General features: G+C 36.6%; 1 protein-coding gene across 2 annotated transcripts in view; it reads left to right on the forward strand.

Moving 5' to 3' along the window:
* cdkal1 (CDK5 regulatory subunit associated protein 1-like 1) overlaps positions 1-18306 on the forward strand; it is a 185491-nt gene that overhangs the window by 78277 nt on the left and 88908 nt on the right. The gene's annotated exons all lie outside the window — the stretch shown is intronic.

The following is an 18306-nucleotide window of genomic DNA, read 5'->3' on the forward strand; positions in this document are numbered from 1 at the left end:
TTATTATTATAAAATCATTCAGTAGAGATGGTAATAGGAAAGTTGCAGAAAATAGACGACTGTTAATTACTGTCTGAACACGTTGTAGACAGGAACATGCCAAGGGTATCTATGTTCTTGGAAAGAGCATAGTGGGGTAGTTTGATTTATAATTCAGCATGTGCCCATGAGTGTTGCTCTTGGTTTGCTGTGCAGTTGCAGCATATTCGTATGTTTGTGTGTCCTGTTACGAGGCTCTCGGTTTGAGTAACACATGTTGATGTTTTTGTTCTTGGGGAGAGGCTCCTGCCAGTTGGCTCTAGTTTTGTGCCAAAGGAACAGCTGTTGTGCCCTGGCATCTGTTTCTTAAGAGCACTCTCCCAGAATCCCAAACTGCACAGCAGGCTACTCTTCCATCAAGCCCCAGGCGGGTCAAACAAGGGCAAGTTTACACACTGCTGCCCCAGAAGTCCAGCTATCTCACCTAGAAGAAGTGGTGTCATCAGTTTTAGGACGGACAGTAATTTATTGTCATATATTATTGTGGTGTTATTTTAAAAAACTATTTTGCTTCAAGTGGGAAGATTCAAACAGCTGCTGTAATATTATTATTAGGATTTATATTTTACACACAAATACACAAATATTGGTTTCATGAATTTCTTTCTGTTTGTGACATGAAAGGTGCACAAATCTCTTTAACACAGAGCTTCATAGAAATACAACATGTTCTCGTTGGACATTTTCTGGATTCTGCTGTGTCAGTGCAGCAACATTTTTATGAGCCATGGCTTTTCAAAAATAATGCATCATTTTTTGAGGAGGCTCTCACATTAAAGTGGCAAAGGAAAATTGAAAAGAAGATGTCCTTGTCAAGGGCAGTTTTTACCAAGTCCCTCCCAGATCCCTCCAAAACAGCTGCATCTATGCCACTGCCACAGGGTGGGCAGTCAAGGGCAAACACACCAGCTGCCCAGACCTTGATGTGTGTTTGTGTGTGTATGTTTACACATAAGTGATGCGTAAAAAACAAAAAAAAACGACCTCACCACCAATTGGTTTTGCAAAGATTGAAAAGACAGTCAATTTGATATTTTGGGAGCAGCACATGCATTTTGCATTTTTTTTCTGTCAATAAATGGGTCATGCTTTTTTTTTTTTTTTTTTTTTGGAAGAACACCTACCAATGCCAAGTAAAACTAAATCATCCAGTTAAAACAGTAATTAAAAACTGTTATGTAAATTGGAAACATTAGTTAATCCACCAGTAAGGTTCTTACTGATGGGCTTTTTAGAACTCAAAAGGAAACTGAAAAGTGGCATCAGCTTTCATTATTATTGTTACTTTACAATTGTCTCAGTTGAAAATAGAACCAACATAAAAAGAAAGTGCATTAAATGTTATTTGTTAAACTTCCTGGTAATTAAAACAAGTGAGCTATACATTAACCAAAAATCACATTTACGTAAGTATTCACCATAGTGGCTAACAATCCTTGTACTTGAGGAAGTTAGCGATTACATTACTAGTGTTAAAGATAAAAGTAAACTGAATACTCTAACTACACATCCTTTGTCAATAAATACCCAAAATATTACATCTCGCTTGTAATTGATCCACAGATCTATGTAAAACAGACATAAATGCATGTAAAGTATTTCTATGTCTTAATGATGGGACCTGCGACCAAACCTGCCCACAAGGTGGCATGATGATGTCATTGTAGCCCCAAGTAATAGGATCACTCAATGAAGTAAAGAATGTTGCACAGAGAAATCACAGCATATAAGCATCAATATATGATTTTCTTATTGCATTTTAGGATAGTTTTGTGAATCTAAATCCTTTGCACTGACGTTCTGGAGATGTCCCAAAACCTATTTTCACTTCATTCTTTTGCATGTGTTTTTCATTTCAGAATTCATATCAGATTATGCTCCATAGTTTACAGCTTTCACAATTTATTTATGTATTTATTTTTTGGGGGAAGGTGATTCCGTCTAACTGTATTGTATATTTCTATTTCACATTTTTCAGGAGATGATTATAAAAACTTCTCCCAAACCAGTAAAATTCATGTTCTCAGTTATAATTATCCATCTTTCAACCAATAAAGCTATGCAGCTAAATTTATTTCACCTGGTCCATCATGATTACTTCCATTTATTGTTATAGCAACCTGCAAACAGCAGTGCTCACATCATTTAGTATTGTTTCTGTGAGGCTGAAATTACCCCCCCAAAGCAAATTTGTAAGTATACTTGGTCCTAAGTCTGATTTATTACTTCAGAATTATGCTTTAATTTAAAATATATTAGAGAGAGACTGTTTTTAGGAGAAGCCATGAAGTGCAGCCATTAAATTTAGGAGAGTTACACAAAGTCAAAAACACTTTGAGAGCCAAAGGAGTCAAATTAAAGACATAAATAGGGAGTCAGAGACCAAAATGTGTGAGCTTACAAAGTTTGAATATGCTGATCAGGAAATCAAATCTAATTAAATAAATACAACAGTCATAGATGCTGATATGGAAATGGTGTCTGCTCTTATTGAATTCAATCAAGTTTATTTTAAAGTTTGATTCTACAGCAAATTTTATCTCAAGGCATTTTACCAAAAGGTCAAATTCATAAGCAGTTACTAAAACTCAAAAAGTAAGGATAAGTGTATAAGTGTCAGTCCCATTTCTCCACTGTTTAAGACCAAACTTTAGTCAATTTGGTTTTCATTGGTAAGCCTGAGAAAACATTTAAAATACTTTATTCTTGCTGAGTGGCATTGTTGTTAAGAAGGTCTCATCAGTTATTTATTCTTATTCAGGAATAATTAGAACTGTGCACCATTTGGTAATCTGATATATTTCTGTCGCATGAAATGTCTGTTTCCTTCAGCAGCTGAAATGATATGTCACCTTTCTGAATGAAAGGCACATTGTGTTCTCTGTTCCATCAAATATTTTTGTGGGTTTTGAATTACATCATGGCCGTGTAGCAATCCCCCTATCCTTTCTGTCTCCCTCTATTAGCCACCTTTTTCTTATCTCAAATAAATTGAGTCTTACAAATGGACTCTGCAATTTGATTTACTATTTGATCTGTTTTGAATGGAAATACGCTGAAAGTATGAATTGCTAATTTTGATTGGCCGACCTGCCAGTTTTAGAGGCATTTGACTGGTTTATCTCTGGGAACTTTGAAAGGATTTATGGGATTAATTCAAATACGATTTGAGGTATATAGCTCTCTTTCCATCTGGAAAAGGGTGGGAGAATGTTCGTGCGCAGCTTTTAAAGTAATCTGAATTATTCAAATGTATGAATGTATAATTTTTAACATCAGAGAGGTTTGTTAATGCATGCAGGTAATGGAGGCTGTGAATGTCATGGCAAATGACAAGCTTGTGGGTGTGTATGACTATTTGGGAGATGAGTGTAGAGGTTTATATGTGGAGTTTATGACACACGGTGAGAAGAAGGGAGTGGGCTGGCCTGTGTGTCAGGAGGAAAGGGTGCATCTTAAGGTGCATATTTGTCTGGAAAATGAAAGAAAAAAGGTGGAAAACCTGGTATTTGATAGTTTTCAGGAAGTGGGAGTATCCTCTTTAAGTTCTTGTATAAATGAAAGAAATCCTCTTAGTTCTTGGTAAATATTATCCTTCTGCGCCACTTCAGTCAAAGTTTTAAATGTGCTTTTGAACCACTCCAATCCATGACCCTTCCACGCGTTTTCTACTCCCAGTCAGTCAGCAAAATGGATTTAGTTCAGTGTTCTTGTCAAAGATGATATTCAAAAAGGATTCTTTTTTTGTTTGTTTTGTTTTTATTGATTGATTTTAGTTACCTCCGCAATGTAGTCTTTACTTTCAACTACTACTGTGTAAAGTATTCCTTTAACGCGACTCTTACTGCTATCGCAGAGTTTTGTATTTCGTCATATTGAAGAACATGTTTCATGGGTTTAAATGTAACGTAATGAACGGGATATTTTGTAATATCAAGTCTTATGTGTCACATTTATATAATGTGATGCTGTTAGGAATTGTGCATATGCAAAGAAATATAGACTGGGGAATTAGGAGTACCTCCTAATGGGCGGAAAATGATTACTGAAATTAATATGGAAGTCAGTGATTTACTGTCAGTTTTATGGATTCATCATACTGCGAAAAGTGAAGCCTGTCCTCTAAACATTATGGCTGGCTCTCAGAAATAACATGGCCATCAGAGCCAGTCAGACAGGGTAAGATGCCAGGACTGACCAGAGAGATAAAGCTCTATTTTTGTTGTGGTCCTCAAACTCCTCACTGCTGCTGATGCCCTGTCATTTTGAACTGTCACTAGGGTGTGTTTGAAATGGCCCTGTCTGAAACAGGATGTGACGCTTCCTAGGCACAAACACACGAGGATCATTCCCACATGACACAGTATATTAGCGTGTGACATGCATTGCAGCAATCATGATGCAATTTAGATTTTGGGCTCTAGCTAAGGCTGGAGGCTTAGCTTGAAATACCTTTATAAAATGTCGCTGTGCTCAAAGAACACTTAGTTTTTCGACATAATAATTATACAGTTAGTTGATGGAAGTAATGTTCAAATTTTCTGTTTACTTGATGCACTGCAAGCAAAAAAAATACCCACTAATGTTCACAGACATCTTTTTTTTCACATTTCCACATGACTGCTAGCATCAGTGTTAAACACAGATATTAACAGAAATGACACTGCTTAGTTTCTGGGTTCCAGCTGGATGACATATGACAGCTAGCCAGAGATAGACAGACAGATATACAGCTCGCTGGGCAGGTCCAACATCTGTGACAGGTGTCAGGTCCTGTTTGCCTCTGCTGCTGCAGTTATGCCAGACGAGGCTGCCAAAGTTCGTCGGCTATGATCCTGTACGGCTGAGTAGATTATTCAGGTCGCAAGATATAGTTTAGTGCCTTTGAATTACACCTGGAATCAGATTACATGAAGGGTCGGTGAACCTTGCAGGGGATGGCTGGTCATCACCTCAGAACAGAAAAGGTTAGAGAAAAGAGTTTGGTCATGCAGGAAACACGTTTGGCAGATGCACTGGGTCAAAGCAGATGTGATTGTGAAGAAGTTCAGAAGCTGTTGGCATTATCACGGCGTCCTGCAGGGTGCAGAGATTGAAAACAAAACTCAAACCAAAGGGAGAACTGCCAAGAGATTTAAATATTGATGGGAGCATTGATCACAGTTTAGGCACCAAAGTGCCATTTATTGAAAAGAAGTGGAAAACTGCTGAGCATGCAAGAACGAGTACACATTTCCTGTATGAAGGCAGTCAAATTCATTATCCCCTGCAAGAGCTCTCATGGAGAAGCTAAAATGGATTTTCTGAATCACTTCCAGGCCAATAACTCGCTGATGTTTTTCACACAGACAGAGGTTTTCCCCCTGTGTGCTACAACTGAGATATAACCCAGGCTACCGCTACGCCAGAGTTCAGCCATACATTATGTCACCACTTCTGTACCAAAGCTCTATTCAGCGATAACAAGTTGTATGTGTGCAGAGCTCTGAAACATTTCAACAGATGTATAGCGGTAAAAGTTGCGCTGAACACTTTTTTCAGCACAAATTTAAAAAAAAAAAAAAAAAAAAAAAGGTTGCTTTTAAAACCATAAAAGCTTGCACACCAGGGTTCATAAACCAGCTGTGCAGAATTAGGGAAGCTTTCAAGACTTCAGCCATAAAGCTTGTTCTTTTGCTGTACAGTACATACATTTAAAGCAGTGTCGAGTTTGTACTTAACATGTGGAGATGTTGCCCTGTGTTTTCTCTTAGCTTTGAAGATAACATTTTAGAGGAACTTATATTAGGTAGAAAGTGTTGGCATTCTTTTTTGTCATCACAGGTTGCCTGATACTGAAGCATCTCAGTAAAATTGAACTGAAAGAGGTTATATGTTTGTTTTTAGTCATTCAATTCTAAAAGTGGAACTTATTTAGATTTGTTTTACAAAATTATCTAAGCATCTTTATCTGTTCATTTTGCTGCTTATGACTTCCAGCTAATGGAAACCCAAAATGCAATTTCTCAGGAATGGAGAATATTAAAGAGCAACTCACTAAAAGAATCCCTTTTAATCTCTTAAAAGATGAATAAGCAACTGTTCTTTTCTTTTCTATTAAGCAAACGCTTCTGACGTCTCTGGTTCTTAAATGGCTTACCTCCAGGAATGTGATCTTGCAGTCTGTCTCATGGACACGTCTGTGTGGTGGCTCTTGAAGGTCGAACTCTAGCTGTACAGGCTTTGCCTCACAATATTTTCAAGGTTGTGGCTGTCCTTATGGCCACATTTTTCCTTCCACTCAACTTTCCATGAACTGATAGCTTTTTATCAACATTTAGGTTTGACCCTCCTTATGGTCAGTTACTGCTGGAGGCCCGTTGAAGCAACATTTCTCCCTATGATAGTGTTGGTAAAAACACAGAATGTTGGTATTTTTTATCACCCTAAATGTAATGAATTTCAGAATAGTGTTTCCTAATGGTGACTGCAAAATTGAGCCTTTTTCAGTGTAATTTGTTCCATTTGCTTTTCTTGATCTAAATAATTGTAGTTACAGAAAATGTTGGAAAAAAGGATACAATTTTAACTTTTATATTATCGCTTTTTTTTCTTTCTCGAATTTATCTTTTGCACTCACACTCACCAGCACACAATGAATACTTCCCGAGGCTGTCTCTTCAAGCAAGGTTTGTGTAACCCAGCTGCAGCCTCACCTCTACCACAGCTCATTATGCATGGACATGAGGCTCATTGTGTGTTCGTGTGCGTCTGTCTGTTTATTCTTGGTTTGACAAGTTGAAAGCCACTGGGACTGTAAAAGAGGAGAGGGGACTGTTATTTTCTTGTCTCAGTTCTTGTACCATTTAAATATATATTTATTTCTGGTTTACCCCTAAAGTTCAGCTAAACTGCTGCTGTCCTTCATTTGTGCCTCTGCCTCTATATTCTTGTTTGACCTCTTTTAATTCTCTCCCTGAGCTGGACAAAAAGACAGCAGAGGGTGGTGTGTGTGTGTGCATGTGGGTGGGTGTGTGTGTGCGCGCATGTGTGTACCGTCTCCTCCTGTGATTTAGTGCCAAGCTGGCAGCCGAGAGCAGTGAATAGGAGGCCCCTTCCATACAAAGAGAGCACATATACACAGGGACACACGCACAACTCCCAGTCAATGCCAGACTGCAGGCCACCAACCACACACCTGGCATGCTGCTATTATGTCACCAGTGTGTTGTGTGTCTGCATGCACTAGTGTGTGTTTGTGTGTGATTGTGTAAGTCCAGCAGACACCATCTGCTCTGTCCTCTGTGAACTTGTCCACACCCCTCCTCTCGCTGTTCCACTTTGCCACATCAGAATAGTTTACAACCTCTGACAATCACTTTATTTTACCATCCTACTGTATTTCCACTGAAACGCATTGTGCTACTAAATACTCTATATTATGTTACACCTGGAGTTCACAGGTATTTACAACTGTAGGGTTACATCTGTCTCCCTTTGGATTGTTGCTGTGTTCCTGTATGTAATGCAATCTAAATCTGCAACTCCAGATGTCTCAGCTTCATGTGATTTTCTTTTATTATTATTATTATTTTTTTTTTAGGGGGAAGGGTTACAAAATGGATTGTAAAAGGAAAAGCGGGAGCAAATATGAATTTAAAAAATGTAATCACCTGCAAATAAGCTAAGTTTGTTTTTCTGATAATGGAGAAAATTTGTTCAAGGTTGTTTTGTGGGATTTCTTTTAACACTATATGTTATTTTACTGCACTGATTACTTTTTTCTGAAATCTATTTTCCTGATATTTGCCCTTCCCAGTTACCCCCCCACCCCCTCCTTTTTTTTTTCACTAAAAGGCTATGTGTATTACTGTGTTTTCCTCTGCACAACATATTGTGGGGGTGGGGACTCTGTTCCCCGCTCAGTCAATAGGTGGCAGTAAAATACTTGAATTAATGCTTGAGCCATGTGCTTGGCTTTCTGGCCTTGTTATTGTCTGAGAGTCATCTTGTGCCTGGTAAAATGTTTAACTGCTGGAAATCCTCTGACTCACATTTGGGTTTTATGTCCTTCCTCCAAAGTGCGTTTCTGTGTTTCTATTTATGCTTGTTCCCTCTTTTTTAGCTGTTCAGCACACTGCTGTTCTGTCATTTGGTAATAAAATTAGAAGCATTAAAAACACTTCTCAAAGAAAAACTGCAAGTGCAACATATTGCTATAGGAGATGTGTACTTAAATGTATGTATATATATATATATATATATATATATATATATATATATATATATATATATATATATACATACATGTCTGTATATTTTTATATCTATGTGTATGAAAATATACACATCTTCATGTGTAAAGTAAAAATGGTCAATGACTCATTGCATTCAGATAATTCTTAATGTGTTTTCTGTCCTCATTTTTCTTTTGTGTAATTTATCAGAATGAGTGAGTGCAGCTTGTCAGTTTTCCATTTAAAGATGCAACTATGTTGTGAATCAAGTTTAAAGCAGCAAAGCCTATAAAAACTATAAATATGTTAGCCCAAACTGAGTTGCAGTGCAGTAACACACACACACACGCACACACACAGGATCAAAGAATCAGCAGAAAATAAGTGGCCCAAGAAATGAGGTTCATAAGCTTCAGTATGATATCTATACTTGGTCAGATTAAACAGTTTAATATTGATTTGAGAACTTTCCAGTGTTTTAGCAGTTCTGTAAAAGTCTTTGAATCATTAAAAGATTTGATAATTTATCTTGTTTTAACTTGTTTTTTTTTTATTATAATGTTTACTTCTGTGCCTTAGCATGACCTTAAGACCCCGGTCATTGATAACGGAAACCCGCTTTCACATTACTCTATCTTTAGAAGCCACTCGATGTTTTTCTTATTTGTTTGATAAGAAACAGGACAAGATATTTTAGGAAATCTGCCATTGAATCCACCAAATTGTTACCAAAAAGTCACTCAAGTTTTATTTATATTTCATGAACATAGAAGTTACACTCGGTATATTTTCAGAGGTTTTTGTATTTCCTTCAGTGATTCTTGGTGCAGCGCCACCACAGGCTAGGGTGAGAACAGTTTTTTCAAAGGATTTGCTTTGTTTGACACAGTGCAGTGAGAAAGTGAACTCCACCAGCAGAAAATGTAACAAATGTTGCAATTTTGGTCTCTAATGGAACAAAGTCTACCAGACTCTCAGGTGTGAAGACACCCTAAGTCAGGGCATAGATTTCACATTGCCACAAGTGTGTTTCTGATTGCTCGATCATTGACTTATGACATCTTTCCCCAGAAGCTCATGTTTCCAATGACCTCAGTTTAGGTGAAAAACTCAGACGAAACCTTGTGATCCATCAAGGCGGTTTTGTTTGGCCTGGTTAACTTATGAAACTAGTCCAAGTTAGCTCCCAACTTTGTCAAGTATATGTTTTATGACAAAGAAGTAAAAATAAAATAAGTTTCTCTTCTTGAATTTAATAAACTATTAAATTCTTTGCATCTTTTTTTCTACTTTTCAGATTGATAAATTTATGATAAATCATATATTTCAATCAAAAGTTTACATGTTTATTCCCTCTTTGGACAAATTTATAATTTAGTCAGCAGTAAGTTTTGATTTCATATTAGGGTACTGACTTTTAAAAAAATCTAATTTGAAGAGTCACATGTCTCATACACAGGTTGAATGAGTTTCAACCTGTGTATTTAATATCCACTGCTCCCAGGTTCCGAAAGTATTGGCCACCTTCTTTGTTGATCACACACACAAACAGTGACATGTACACCACCAACCCACACATAGCAATTAATTACTGTGTCTACCTGTAATTTACTTGAACCCAGCATCAATGCTGTGATCAACACAACTCATTACCTGTAAAAGAAAGCGAAATCAAATGAAGTCTAATGAAAGGCTGACAAGAAAGACTAAAAAGAAAAGTTAGAAAATGTGAAGAAAGCATTGGTTGTACTCTGATAGAATACATCTTAATTAAGTCCAAAGATATGGTTAAACCTGTCCTCCTGACGGAAGCTTAACTTATCTGCTTAAGCAAGTCCCATTTTATCAGTTTTATTGCTGATCCTTTTTCAGATCAAAAGGCTGAGTTCTTACATTTCTTCCAAAAACTCTTTGAATGAACAAAGATTTTAATACAGTTTGGAATAAACTGTTCCTGTTCTCCTCATATATTACTCCATAGCTGAATATCCTTTTGTCATTCAGTTTGGGTCAAATCATTTTTTTCCTCCAGAATTAAACTTACTGATTTAATTAAATCTGTAATAAGTTTCATTATAGTTTTCCATAAAGAGACTATCCCTTCCTCCCACCCCCTCCCGCCCCTAAATTCAGTGTTTGTTGTGCAGTGGTTTGTGCTCCACCCTCGTGTGTTTGCTTTGGTGTTTGATGATAAACCAGTATCATTGTACTTGATTACAGTATGACAAACGATTTGACATTTTATGAAAAGGCCATAAATCAGACCATTCTGAGCCATATTTTACCAGCACCGTTTTAATGTCGTGTTTTGGGGATTTTTTCCTATGTGAAAGCACACACAAAAAAATAACCCCATGTTAATTTGTTTAGCTATCCATTGAATGTTTTGATGACTAGTTAAAGTGCAGAAACTGTCAACAGTTTTAACTAATGAGGACCTAATAATTGTGTAACCGACTGACGTACCAGCATTGGACTATATTTAATATATTTTTTTTTTCATTTAATTGTGTCTGATTAATTTTCACATTGAGGAATATGAACTAAAGTGCACTGTAAAACAGAGATGTAAGTAAGTTGAAGTTTGAGTATTTAATTTTAGATTTAAATAGCTTATTCTAATGAGGTGATTGTAAACGATGCTCATAGCTAGCTGACAAACTTTCAAAGTTTGTTTTTTTGGAAAGACTGCTGAAAGGAGTGGGACACTATTTAAGAAAATAAAAATAAACTTGGGCTTGTTCTAGCTCTGTGACCCAAAAGCAAAAATGAACTGCCATCGTATCTGAAGTGTAAAACACTCACATCCTTTTGGTGTGATTTGCAGCTCTATGTGGTATTTAGGCATACATTTGTGTGTATTTCATCCCTCTGTGGTATATATTTTGATACCATCAGGGGGTCTCTTCACACCCCCTGCAGGAAGCAGTTCTCACATATTGGACCACCCATGGCCACAGCCGCAAGCCCCTAGAGTTGGGTGACATGAAAAGGCTACAGGGGAGACAGCTGATGCACACGCGCATACACAAATAAATGGAAACACACTCAGAGACCTCAGAGAAAAGCTCTACAAACGCTTGAAACTATTGTCGGCAAGTAAATGTTTCCTCTAATTGTTTCAACTCAACCTCTCTATTAATGCCTGAGGTTGTGGGTGACATTGCCTCTTGACAAATAATGTTTCTCACCCCACCCCTCTCTCACCCCCACTCCCCATCATGTTTAGTGTTTTGTGGGGAAGTTTTGGACACTAAATTGCAATGAAAGCAACAAAGAGCCATTCTTCTTTTCTTGTTTTATTTTTCAGAAGCAAACATGTTCCTTGTTATAATTTACTACCATGATTCTTTTGTGTATAAAGTTTTTACCATTAAAGGGACTTGTATTAGGTTTGTTTTTGTACTGGTTCCAGAGACTGTTATTATTTGGTAATGGTTGCTCTAAAAGATGTGTTGAAACATATTGTAGAAGTACATTCACAGTTTGTAACTATTGTTTTAGAAATTTTATCTTTTCAATTCAGCTCAGAAAGATGTATAATTTTGAAGACCCCGCTTCTTTATTTTTTAAGTGGGCCATTTATGAGGGGTGTAAACCATATTAAAATTTGGTGAAAAATAGAGACTGATCGTCAGCAAGGATGAAAGGAGAGTGACGCTGTATGGGTTTCACAATAACCATGCCTGGGACATGTTGGGACTTGTCTGCAGCACTTGCCTCTCTGAATCTCTCCTTATCCCTCTTTGCTCTTGTTGTTTTCCATTTTACCTTTAGTGATCTCTGTGTAGTGACAGTAATTGACTAATTATTGAATGAATTGCCACCACTTTCCTTCTTTATTGTACTGGTTTCAAATGTTTTGTCAAGGGAACATTTCTTTGGGAAATGTATGTTTTATAGATGTATCAGCAAAAAATACACAACTGGGAGGCAATTAGTTCTGAAAAGAGGAGTATAAAACAGATGATTATAAGAACAAGGAACAGGCAAGAGTGGGGGGAAAAAAGTACACAAAATATCAAAACAGAAACAGGGTAAATACGCAGTTTGTATTCCTAGATGTGACTTGAATGTGATGGCTACGGCTCTGCACAGAGGGACAGATGAAGGTGGTGTGTTGCTGTAGTTAGCTTAATAATTCAGTTTTCTATGCTCCACTAATCTGGAACAAACTTCCAGAAAACAGCTAAAATGCTGAAACCCTGTGTTCCTTTGAATTGAGGTTAAAAACCCATTCATCTTAGAGTTGCCTTTGACTGTTCTATTAATAATTGAAACATTAACTTTTGTTTTTAGTCCAACATTTTTTTTTCATTTATGTCCCTGCAATGTACTACCTTTTATATAAATCACTTTGAATTATCTTGTTGCTTAAATGTGCTATACCAGGAGTCACCCACAAAGTGCCTGCAAACACCAGGTCTACCCTAAAAATCACATCAGTTTGCCTTGGAGCTGTTCAAAAGATAAATCATTAAGTGATACAACTAAAAGTAAACTGTGTGTATCAATAACCATGAAGTAGCTCTCAGTGGCAGAATGTTGCTGTTCCCTGAACTATGCAAATAAAGTTTCTGCACCTTTCTTAAACTTGCCACATGCGCCTTGATGAGCACAGAAAGTGTTCCTGACAGCTAGTCGCTATACTAACAGTTTTATTCACCTATTTTCACTTAGAATAAATTCCCTAAACCACAGGGTTTATGTTCAGATACCACAAAATAGCTGACAACTATATATAGATGTATACATAGATGAATACTTAAACCTTTCATCTCTCCTTCCATCCCTCTAATTTGTGCTTTTGTGTTGTTCCTAGAGTAAGATGAACTACACATCCTACAGTAGAATTATGTTCTCATGTGGCAGTAAAGAAATGTTCTCTGGCTCACCTTAATCAAATAAGATTAATCAGGACTACAACCTGCGCCAAACATGTTGACAAGCTCTGAACAACACATTACAACTGTTGTTGTCGTCATGTTAATTTGCAGCGTTAAAAAAGGTGGTTTGAAGCATCAAAAATTCTCACTTTCATTTCAGTTCAACCAGCTCGTATGAGTCTCACTGCTGAAAATTCCCAAACAGACGGTTCTTCAATGCTCACAGTGCTGTATGCCTAAAAAAACTGATAGGAAAACATGAAAGAAATTGTGGCTTTATTGGAAATATCACAATTTTACACATTAACATTGCAATTTCAAGATGACCTAATTTTGTGCAGTTATAGCAATGACTGAAACGGCAGTTTGTCAACTCTTTATAAAATGAATCCAACCTATACCTGGGCGCCTACAGAGTGGATACTTGATATATTGTCTTATGTTAAAATACTCAATGTTTAATAGTGACTAAGTGGTACTTATTAATAGTTAGTAGTAGGTACTAAGTAGTGGTAGGTGCTAGTGAATAGAGATGTATTTGAGCCATCTAATGAGGCTTTAATAAATGTGTAGCAATTGGGATCAGCAGCTCTGCCTTATTTCTCATCTCTGTCTCCACTATTTCATTCAGTAAACAAACCACAGTCAGTATTCCAAAGTCTCAATAGGGAAAATGTCCAATATATTTACATAAAAATACTAACATTTACATAGTAGAGATAATGTTTTATAGCTTAGTACTTCATTAATGCATGCATGTTTTTACATTAAATAACATTAACTCAATTAACACTTGCACATACACAAGCCTGAGTGCATAGTTCATCCAGGCTTTGTCGGTTTAACTAATTCCAAACGAACACACAGATACACCCTGCACACGCTGCCTAAATGAATTAACAAACACAAACATGATGCCTGCTAGTGGCTCATGAATATATTAGCATAAATACTGACCAGACGTATTATTATTTATCAAATTATTGCCCATGCGGGCACACACGTTCACACAAACAACCCTCAAAAAAATTAGGTCAACAGCCTTGAATTGAAAGGAGTTAAACCTTATTATGTTTGATTAATAACACAACTGTGGTGCTATATGCGTGTGGATGGGTGTGCATTGTAGCTAAGTTCATCTATGTGGCTGAAAGTATTGGTGTGTACGTGTGTGTCCACTGCCTTGACTTCTTGACAGACGATATGAACCATTACCACTTCAATGACTTTTTAATAGGAACTCATTTCCATATATAATCTCGGTTTTGGGATGTGTATGTGTGTGCATGCGTGTGTGTTTGTGTGTCTAATGCCCCAAGCACTCTGCAGTTCCTGAAGTCTCTGAACCATATAGAAATTAGATCTGTCCTTGTAGCTTCCCTTAAATCTCTCTCCCCTCACACTCTCTGTAATCCAATCGTCCCACCAGTCTGCTGTCTCTGTCTCAGCTTCATTTTGTGTGCTTTTAATGACGTATGGTACAAGTTCATTATCTTGATAGGCTTATATTGGCTCTTAAGTGAGTGGGTAAGTCCTTGTTTTATCCACTCTACAATTCATAACAAAGTATACAAAGTATATGTTTCTTTTTTTCATCTTGAAAGGATTTAACTGGCCAACACACTTGTGAAAGTCTTGATGATAATGCAGAAAACTGCTAACCAGGGGTGTACAATAAAATCTCATACTAAAACACAACACCGTTTCCCAAAAGTGAATCCTGTCTCACTAAGCACTATCTGTCATTTTCCCCTAAATATGTTTGAGAGCTAAGAGGAGAAGTAGCTTGTGGGCATAGGAGGACTGAAGAAGTCCCTACCTTGTTTTTTTTTTTTTTGTTTGTTTCTTAATTCTTTTTGGCACTGGTGGCCTTTATTCATTATCATCTGGACAGAAGGTAGTCTAGAGAGGAGGAGATGTCATGAAGGAAATAGCCTGGGGCCAGGAATCAAACGCAAGACAGCTGCAGCAAGAACTGTAGTCTCAGCATAAGATCTCCCTGCTCTACCACTGATCCACAACGCACCTCATATCCACCTCTTTTAAATATTTTTTGTCATAGTATTTAAGATACAGGAGTGACAGGCAAGGAATCCGGTTGCAAGCACTGTGAGAATCCTGCAATGGTCAACCATTATTTGATAATGATTAAAATCTGCTTCAGAGTTTCCTGCTGGTGCTCATACCCATTTATCTCAAAATTATGAGATAAATTGGCATCCCATAATTTTGGGAAATTTAGGATCTCATTTTGTATCTGTAGTTGGTAATCTAAACTAGACTATTTGAACCTCAGCTGGATACGTCTACACTGAAGAGAGATGGTTGAAATAGAATTAGATTCAGGAAATATGTTCTTCTTGTGAGCTAGCTGGAATCTGTATTATTTTTTTGTTCCATGAGTTTCTAATATTTTACTTGTCTACTTGAAAAAAATTGCTGTCATTTCTTAACTACAGGATTTTCTGATGCTAGATTTTATCTTTTAAAATGATCAAGTTTCCTTCTTATAATCTGTCTTCAAGGAAATATGTACTCTGACAGAAAACTTGAAAAATACTCCAGTCTCACTGGCACCATAATGAAACACAGTAAACACCATTTTTTAGACAGGAGATTTTGTCATAACATTTACTGGACAAGTCAGTCCAGTCTGTAATTTTAATTGTGATGCTTATTTATCCTTTTTTGTAGTTTACATTTTAAACTAAACCATGTCTACAGAATATCTATTCTACTCTACCTCTATTATGTCACATTTTCCTGATTCTGATGTGTAAGTGCATCTCAATTACCTCCCAATAAATGGCTTAAATATTTTTTGTTGTTCACATATTTCTGGTCATCACTAACATAATAGACGCTCAGATCATTCATTACCAACTTGTAACATAAATGTTGAAATTGGCTTCCTTTATGACAACCAACATTCATGACACACACAGAAAATGATTGCCTAACTGGACAAAATCTGCAGCACACTGGCCAATTACTGTTGATAAATCCATAGATTGTCTGTGACCTACATATATAATTGCAGGGTCTTATACCACACACAAGACCTGAGGATGTCTTATATATATATATATATATATATATATATCTTTTGATGTATCTCGACATCCTATCTCATGCGCAGTCACACACAAAAGGTCACGCCTGCGGTTCAGAAGTATGTGTGAAAGTAGGCTAAAGTTGATGTGTTGGTATTTAAAGGATTGTGTGGGCTGCTGACAAAGCCATGCATGTACAGCCACACATGAATAAACACATGCATGTGGGACATGAACATGTCTGTGTGCATTCACATAGGCATGTCTTTATTAAACGCGCCTGTGAGAGGATGATTGCATGTAAAAGTGTGTGTTAGGTTTATCCATGATGATTATGCTACCTGCCAAGACACCCACACACCACGTCAACAGTCACAGTCGTTGCTCTAAATTAGGATGGTTAATTACTGCAATTAAGCTGTTGTGTGTGTGTTTGCGTGTGTGTGTGTGTTGGTGTATGAATTGTAGTGTTGAGTTTTGTAAGATGAGCTCTAGTGAGTGTTCGGTTTTGAGCTGTGTGCATGACAGAAAATGTTTCTATTAGTAAAGTTTAAGAATTACAATAATTGTTTTCATCAGTTGATATCTTTGCTTCAAACATCTTCAGATTAAGATTTGGTTTAGTGTTTTTTTTTCTTTTGAAGTAGGAATAAATAGGCAAGTAAAACTCTTAATTATAGTGTTAGGGTGTTTATGCTCTTAGTAATGTTTATTATATTTTTAAATTATGCATGCTCAGATACATTTACTATCGTATCAACATTTAAAATGTACTAAATATTAAATAGTATTGATGTACTTCTCTTAGTGTCGATCAATTCCTAATTTTCAACTTCAGTGTGCAGAAGCTTAATTTTCTCTCCTCGGAATTTGCCAGATTTTATAAACCTTGTGCGCTGACATCTTCCCACGATTTCTTTCTCCCAGTGCTGAGTGAGGAGATTTACTGTGGAATAAGATAGCCAGCGGGAAGCAGTTGAGGATAGGAAACACACTAATGTGATTGAAGGTCAGACAGGCCTTCCAGTCATTGGCACTGTACAGAAGTGTTGCTTGGCTGTAACTGAGGTGTTTGTAATTCATGTGAAGAAGTGAATCATTTCTAGGAAAGCCTTGCTTTAAATGAGTGTGGCATTTATGCTATGCATTTCTAATGTGTACTTTGATGCACATTGATGTTAAACAAGTGAACTGATTGATCTTAGCAGCATCTAATTGAGGTAGTTATCCATTTGTATTACACTCGAGGAAAGGTAACGGTTAAAATAAGTCTTGCTCTTTTGCTTAAGAAGTGCTTCAGATGTGTGTGTGTGTGTTTTTTTTTTTTTGTTTTTTTTTAAATGAAAATATTTGAAATGCCTAGCTTGGGAACCATGATTCATATTTCCATTGTCCATTTAATAATTGAAACTAGTGCATGTTAATAGAGCTACTTCAAATCACAATGCACATATTTGGCCAATATTACAGAAACTGTTAGAAAGCCCTTTATCAGAAAAGCTACCCACAAATCTAATTTATCTACAAATCTGAGGCTAATACAGATATTTTTCTTTTTCTTTTTTTTTTCTTTTTTTTATTGGATACAACTTTGCATGGGTCTTAAAGTAAGAACTAGACATAGTGTTGTTTTCTTGTATGTTGTAAAGTTAAATAAGCTTTTCACATTTAACAAGCCAGTTAAGTAATGCAGTCAGGAAAAAATAAATCAGTTTTAACACTTTAAATGCCAAACTCTTGTTTTTGAGACATGGATACTATATACTGGAACTTCATGTCCCCATTTCTGAATTATGTCCTTGGAAATGTGCCCTTTCAGATAATTCAGTGGCATACTTTGAATTTGCATGTATATTATAATTTTCATTACTGCCTGTGGCACCCAATCCATATTAACATTATGCCAGAAAGATTAAGATAAAACAAATGTTAAACATGAACATGTGTGATTGGGAGGGAATAAAATGTACTTGTTTTTTTTGTTTTTCTTTTTCTTTTTTGTTAAACAATGTGCATATAGTATGCAGGAATATACAAAAATCTACTCTGGGGGCTTGTTTTTATCTTCTATTCCAAATGACCACATTAGGAAAATATTTTTAGTGAATGAGC

This window comes from Poecilia mexicana, unplaced genomic scaffold, assembly GCF_051168715.1.
Source record: "Poecilia mexicana isolate PSO_F unplaced genomic scaffold, ASM5116871v1 scaffold_16, whole genome shotgun sequence".
Classification (NCBI taxonomy): domain Eukaryota; kingdom Metazoa; phylum Chordata; class Actinopteri; order Cyprinodontiformes; family Poeciliidae; genus Poecilia; species Poecilia mexicana.